This window comes from Penaeus monodon, chromosome 11 (assembly GCF_015228065.2).
Source record: "Penaeus monodon isolate SGIC_2016 chromosome 11, NSTDA_Pmon_1, whole genome shotgun sequence".
NCBI classification, from domain to species: domain Eukaryota; kingdom Metazoa; phylum Arthropoda; class Malacostraca; order Decapoda; family Penaeidae; genus Penaeus; species Penaeus monodon.
Window position 1 is genome coordinate 3,980,027 of NC_051396.1, and position 7,500 is coordinate 3,987,526.

The following is a 7,500-nucleotide window of genomic DNA, read 5'->3' on the forward strand; positions in this document are numbered from 1 at the left end:
CACACACACGTCAAATAACAGGTATGTAGACCGTGGAAATCCTAGTTCTAAGTCTGGTTCCAGAGGTAAGCAAGGGCAATGGAACCCCGGCTTTAATCAACGTGTTCTTTCCATAAGTTTGGTTCCAGAGCTAAATAAGGGCAGTGGAACCGAGGCTTTAATTAACGTGTTCTTTCCCTGAGTCTGGGCTCCAGAGCTAAGTCAGGACATTGAATCCTCAGTTTTGCATACACCTTTCAAACATATCTCCCTCCACTCCACGTTTGATAACTTTTTTGCATTACTAACATTCATGTTAGTGTCACTTACTGCAAGCGCTTGCATTGAATTTTTTCACATCATTATACCTCACTCTGGTATGACTCTTCTAATTAGCAGTTACATCAAACGGTAATGAGTAAGCGCTAAATAATGCAAGCTATTTTTTTCCAGTGCGAAACCCTACATAAACGTTTATTTGCTGCAACCCTGAATCACCGCTTCGTTAATCATTGTTGCGCTGAACAGCGAGATGGTAAACGGCCTATATATTCATTATGTGCTTAAATTGGGCTTCGCAAACACGAGGTAAATGACACGAATTTGTAGATAGAGGAAACATGTAGATAACAGACATGTAGACCCCAATGTATTATTTTATATTCTTGCTTATTTGCATAGATGTGGAATATGTGAAAAGCAGTTTGGTGTATTTGTATTTATTTGATGTACATGCATGTATACACACACATTACATATATATGTATACATGCATGTATAAATATATGTGTATTTATTCATGCATGTATGTAAGTAGGTATGTATGTATATATGTATGTATGTCCAGTATGTACGCATGTATTTATGACTTTTGTGTGTGTGTGTGTGTGTGTGTGTGTGTATGTGTGTGTGGTGTGTGTGTGTGTGTGTGTGTGTGTGTGTGTGTGTGTGGATGTATGTGTGTCGTATGTATGTGTGTCGTGTGCATGTTGCAGTGGTGTGTCGTGTGGACGTGCATCGTGAGTGCCTTTACCCCTAGAGCTAAGTATACAAGTAGTGTCTTCCCTGTCATTCACGGTAGGCAAAGTGCGTTCCGAGCGACTATCCAACACCCACGAGAAAATACATCGTACCTGTTTGCGTTCCTGCATCCGTGATAAATGAGACAAGAAAAAAGAAGGGAGGAAAAGAAGACGTCGAAGAATCAGAAGGAGGAAAAAGACGTCTTCACCGGGAGAGGAAGGAGGAAATAGGTTGAGAATGAAAAGGAGAAAGGAAAAGGGAGGAAGGCGAGGAGAAGAGGGAGGAGGGAAGGAGGGGAGGTGAAGAGAAGAAAAGGAGAGAGGGGAAGATGAGAAGGAGAGGAGAGAAGGAGGAGATAGGGGAGAGGAGGAGGAAGGAAAGAAAAGAAGAGAAGGAATAGGGAATGAGAGGAAAGGAGAGAGGAAGAGAGAGAAAGAGGGAAGGGGAGATAAGAAAGGATAATAGGATAGAGGGGAAAGAGAGAGGAAGAGAAAGGGAAGGGAGATAAGAAGAGAGAGAAGGGAAGGAGGAGGAGAGAAGAGAAGAGAGAGAGAGGAGGAGAGAGAGAGAGAGAAGGATAGTGAACAGGTGAGGATAGGGAAGAAGAAAATAAAAAAATAATAAAACGGTAATTAGGGATTGAAGAAAGAAAAATAAGCATAGGAGGGATATGAGAATAAAGGGAAAATGAAAGATACGGACGAAATACGAATAAGGGAGGAAAAGGAGGAAGAGGAAAGCTTGATGAAGGACAATAAAGATGATGAAAGGAAAGAGAAGCAGAAGAACGATGCGGAGGAGAATTAAAATAAAGAGAGAAAGAGAAAAGTCAGAAGAGAGAGAGAGAGAGAGAGATGGAGAGAGACAGCCAGAGACAAACAAACAGACAGAGAAACAGGAAAATAAACAGGTAAACACATAAATAAATAAGAAATAAAAAAGATTTTGGCCACAGAAACCCCCTCCTCCCCTCCTCCCCCCTCCTCCCCACCCCCCCTTCCTTGTCAGCGTTATAGTCTGACAGCTTCAAAGACAATTCTAAGCCGCGTAAGTCTCGCTAATCTCGTATCGCTGACGACACGGTGGGTAGGGTGGGCGTGGGTGGGCTGGAAAGAAAGTTTAGGTGCGTCTAAGTGGTTTGAGTGGGCTTAGGGTGGGCTCGGAAAGGGCGAAGGTGGGCGTGGGTGCAGTGTGGTACAATGGAGTGGGCTCGAAAGGAGTTTAGGTGGGTCTGAGTGGGCTGAGGTAGGTTAGGGTGGGCTGAAAAAGGTCGGAAGTGGATCTGAGTGGGCTAAGTTCCGTTAGTGTGGGCTGAAAAAGGCCGGAAGTGGGTCTGAGTGGGCTAAGGCACGTTAGGGTGGGCTGAGACGGGGCTGAGACGGGACAGGGTGTGCTGGGTTACGCGAGAGTGGGCTGGAATAGAGTCGTACTTTGGTGGGTTGGCCTCGAACAGAAGCAAGTGGCCTAAGATGCACAAGGGTGAGTTTCGTGGGGTTCAGAGCAGACGAGCTGGAATGGGCGTCGGTGGGCAGAGCCGAGGAACTTGTAAACGTGTGTGTCAAGTGTTGTTATTGAGAAAGATGGGCCCATGTTCGTACTAATGATATGCGCACTCGCAGTCGGCTGTGGCGCGTTAGTACTGTTATCAAGAGAGATGGGTCTGCACTGTGATAAGAGCAGTTAGCGGAATTGCGTGTCTCAATGTTGTTTAGAAATATGGAATCACATTAGGATGATGATAAGCCTAATTGTGTGTGGATGGTTGCCTCTGATGTTATATGGAAGAAGTTATATCATGTGGTGATGGTAATAAGGACATATTGTATAAAAACGTTTTTCCTTTTCCTCTCCATACTTTTCATTCTTTTCATTCTGCTACTACTCCCTTCCCTCCTCCTCCTCCTCCTTTTCTTCTTCCCTTTCCTCCTCCTCCCTTTCCTCCTCCTCCTTTTCTTCCTTTTCCTCCTTTTCTCCTCCATTTCCTCCTTCCCCTCCTCCTCCTCCTTCCCCTCCTCCTCCTCCTCCTCCTTCCCCTCCTCCACCTCCCCCTTCTTTTCCCCCGTGTACTAATGTGCGCTTAATGTGTGTATCTATTAAGCGACTGTATACGGCGCTGGCACACAGCCATCCTCTCTCGGACCTTCAATCAGTTGAGACAAAGATAAGAATGCATGAGGAAAAGGGTCGATTTAGGTCTTTCCCCAACGAGAAAGGGCGTCATTTTCATCCGTAAAAAAAAAAAAAAAAAAAAAAAAGTGGTGTACTATCTTTCGCTTTAAAAAAAAACTGGGATGGTGTACTATAAAAAAAAAAAAAAAAAAGTAAAAGAAGTAAAAGAACGTCAAAAATTAAGGTGGTGTACTGACCTAGAGGTGTTGTACTCTAAAAAAAAAAAATAGTAAAATTAGGGTGGTGTACTGAGTTCTCGTTAAAAAAAAAAAAAAAAAAAAAAAAAAAAAAAAAAAACGAAGTCGTGTACTCTATAAAACAAAAATAAAAAAAAAACGTAAAAAGAGGGGGGGGTGTACTGACCTACCTTTCGTTAAAAAAAAATGGTATACTCTAAAAAAAAAAAAAAAAAAAAATGGGGGAGAGGCGTGCAATAAAATAGGGGGGGGGGGGGATGGTGTACTGAATTACTTTTCTCGTCACGTCAGTCGAGAGCCTTCTCAACTTTGACTGAAATTTCTTCGGATGTAGAAGAAGTGTTGCTAAATTACGCACATACACTTGCACAAAGACACACACACACACACACACACACATGCGTACACACAAACAAATAAACGGTTAAATAAACACACACCTCATATGAGACAGAGACAGAGAGAGAGAGAGAGAGAGAGAGAGAGAGAGAGAGAGAGAGAGAGAGAGAGAGAGAGAGGGAGAGGAGAAAGAGAGAGAGAGAGAGACAGAGAGAGAGAGGAGAGAGACAGAGAGAGAGAGAGAGAGGGAGAAAGAGAGAGAGAGAGAGACAGAGCATAAAAGAGACTTAGAGAGAGAGACAGATAGGAAGAGAGACCTACAGAGAGTGGCAGAGACTCAGAGAGATACAGACAGACAGACAGACTGCGAGCACAGAAAGCTAAAGGGAGAAAGTGCAGGGGGGGGGGGGTGATGAAGCATCTAGACTTCTGAATCACCAAAACTAATGTCACTTTAGAATTAGGCAGCAATTATAACCCTCGAGAGGAGAGTATGGTAAAGAAAAAAGGAAGGATTGTGTATAGTTAAATGCCAAATTTACGGGCCTGTTAAAACGAGGCAGAACTTAGAATGGGGCCATAAAGTTAATAAACGTCGTAGTTAAGGAATCAAGTTGCTGGATGATCTGCTCGACGCTGTTGCTTAAATTAAGTTATCAGAGTTCGTAGTCACACCTGTTCCAAGTTGTAGACGAGATGTGATGAAAGGCGTCCTTTTTTGTCGATGGTGAAAATGGGGACAATTTTCCCTTCTGTTTTCAGGGTGTTTTACTTGCTGTTTTAGTTCTTTTTTTATGTGTATATTATGTACGTGCGTGTGTGTGTGTGTGTGTGTGTGTGTGTGTGTGTGTGTGTTTCTTCTTTCTTTCTTTCTTTTTAATTTTTTCCTTGTTTTTTTCTTTTTCTCTTTTTCTTCCTCTTTTTCTTCTTCTTTTTTTTTTTTTCTTTTTTTTTATGGCAACGTTTCAGTTTTTTTCTCCTTTTTTGCGGGGGAGGGTATTTGGGATATTGATTCAACCCTTCACCTGCGGGACGGCTTCATGTGGACACACATCACACAACACACAAACACACACACGAACACACACACACACACACACACACACACACACACACACACACACACACACACACACACACACACACACACACACCTACACACACACACACAAACATACACACACACATAACCCCATACAAACACTCTTCCATTCCCATCCACACACACAAAGGAGAAATAACATCTCAGGGAGACATATTCGTGTCCAGCAGTGCCACGTCATTCCTCTGTTTTGCACCCGTGACAAGACTCCATATCATTATCCATCTATTTGCGGATCCGGTGTGGAATGGCACTCCCTCAACATAACGTGAGAGAGATGGAGGGAGGGAGGGAATGAAGGAGGGAGGGAGGGAGGGAGGGAGAGAGAGAGGGAAAGAGAGAGAGAGAGAGAGAGAGAGAGAGAGAGAGAGAGAGAGAGAGAGAACAGAAACAGATACAGAGACAGAGAGAGAGAGAAAGATAGAGACCGATATTCAGTCTTGCCTGGCAGGCACTGCCTCAGCACAACCTGTCTACCATTTCATTTTGATGTGTGAGCTCTCGTTTCCAACTGGAGCTCGGATGATGGGGTAGTGTTTACGCGTTTGCTCTGTCTCTCTCGTGTTCTCTCTCTCTCTCTCTCTTTTGCATTTGACGTGTGGATGTCCTTATTTCGTGTTGTTCTCTTGTTCGCTATTCTTCATTCCGTCCTTTCCCCTTTATTAATGATTATTATTTTATTCATGCTCTTCTTTTCCCATTTGTTTATTTCATTTTTTCGCAGTCTCGTTTTTTTTCTCTCTCTCTTTTATATTCCCTTATTTATGGATTTTTTAATCATTATCTTCTTGTACGTAATTCTTTCATAATTTTCTGTGCTTTATTCTTCATTCTGTTCTTCCCTACGAATTTAGTTGTTGTTTTTTTCCCTAATAGTCTCTCTTTTGCTTTCGTTCTGCTGATGTATCTCTCTCTATGTATATTGTCTTCTGTTCTTTGGTTTCTTATTCATTTTCTCCTTCTCTGTGCATTTAGGGTGTTTCTCGTTCTATCCTTTGCCTTCGCTTTGTTGAAGTCTTTCAATCACCTTCTGCCTGTCTTCCTTTATCACTCTCTTCTCCTATTCTTAGGTTCTATTGTGTTCTCTCTCTCTCTCTCTCTCTCTCTCTCTCTCTCTCTCTCTCTCTCTCTCTCTCTCTCTCTCTCTCTCTCTCTCTCTCTCTCTCTCTCTCTCGCCTTCCCTGTATATATTTTCTCTCTTATTGGTTGTTTCTTGGTCTATCTTTCGCCTTTGCTATGTAGATTTCACTTGTTTGGTTCTCGTTATCTCTCTCTTGCTTCATTTCTTTATCTCCCTCTCTGTTCATTCTTTTATATTTTCCTCTTGCACTCAGTGTCTATTTACACCACGGGTGTATTTTCTTTTAAATATCGGCCCACATCTCACTCTCTCTTTCTCTCTCCTTCCGCTTTTATCGCTCTTCTCTTTGTCTATCGACCCTGGGTACCATTTGTCTGGTCTTGTTTATTGCCGCAATTACGACCTGCTCCATTAGTTTCATTGACCTGCTAATGCCCCCCCTTTTCTTCTTTTTATACATCTTTGTTCGTTTTACTCGCTTTTGTTCTTCTCCCTTTTATTTCGCTCATCTTCTGTTTGCAACCCATTTCAACCGAGAACAACCCCATTAACCTCAAGTCTTACATCCTTCTTGGACACAGTCTTTCCCTCTGCCCCCCTCGGGAAAAACTCTACGGACACATCTATACGATTTCACTAACTCGTTATTCATGTTCCTCATAAGCATCCTTCTTCATCCAATCGCAGTTTCACTCCCTCCAAACATTCTTTTATCCTTGTTTTCTCCTCCATGTCATTACACCTTCCTTGTCCAAAATCCCTTTTCCTATTTGACTTTGATTGATGATATAGACAGCGGGTAATATTGAAAGGGTTAGCTGTATACTGGGTGCCTGTGGTCGCAGACACATTTAACGAGGGAGATCCAAAGTCATGTGACACTGTATTAAAAGTTTCCTATAAAATTGAATTTATTTAACGAGGGTGTTTAAAATTTATTGAACGAGGGAGATCCAAAGTCATGTGATACTGTATTAAAAGTTTCATTTAAAACTAAATTGATTTAACGAGGGAGATCCAAAATCATGAGATACTGTATTAAGAGTTTCATATAAAATTACGACAAGATATTTAATTTACAGTTCTATGAAATATTGCTTGTAATACACATTTGAAAAAAAAAATACTTACAACGTACCTTTACCCTTTGTAGGTTATTTCTTGAATGTTCATTTTAATATTTTTCTTCTTTTAATGAAATGCACGCCGGCCTTTAGTTGTTTTTCCTAGGCAACAAAAACTTAATCTAGGAAATCTAATGAGTAGCAGAAGTAGCGTGTCTTAAAAGTAATTGTTGTCATTTGTTTAACGGAAAACAGTTTAGTTTTTTACGCTGAAGAGAGAGAGAGAGAGAGAGAGAGAGAGAGAGAGAGAGAGAGAGAGAGAGAGAGAGAGAGAGAGAAAGTGAGAGAGAGAGAGAGAGAGAGAGAGAGAGAGAGAGAGAGAGAGAGAGAGAGAGACAGAGATAGAAGGAGAGAGAGACAAACGGACAGACAGTCAGAATGAGAGAGATGAAAGAAAAGAGAGACAGACAGAGAAAAAGAAAAAGAGAGACAGACAGACAGAGAGAGACAGAGACAAACAGACAGACAGACAGACAGAGCGAGAGA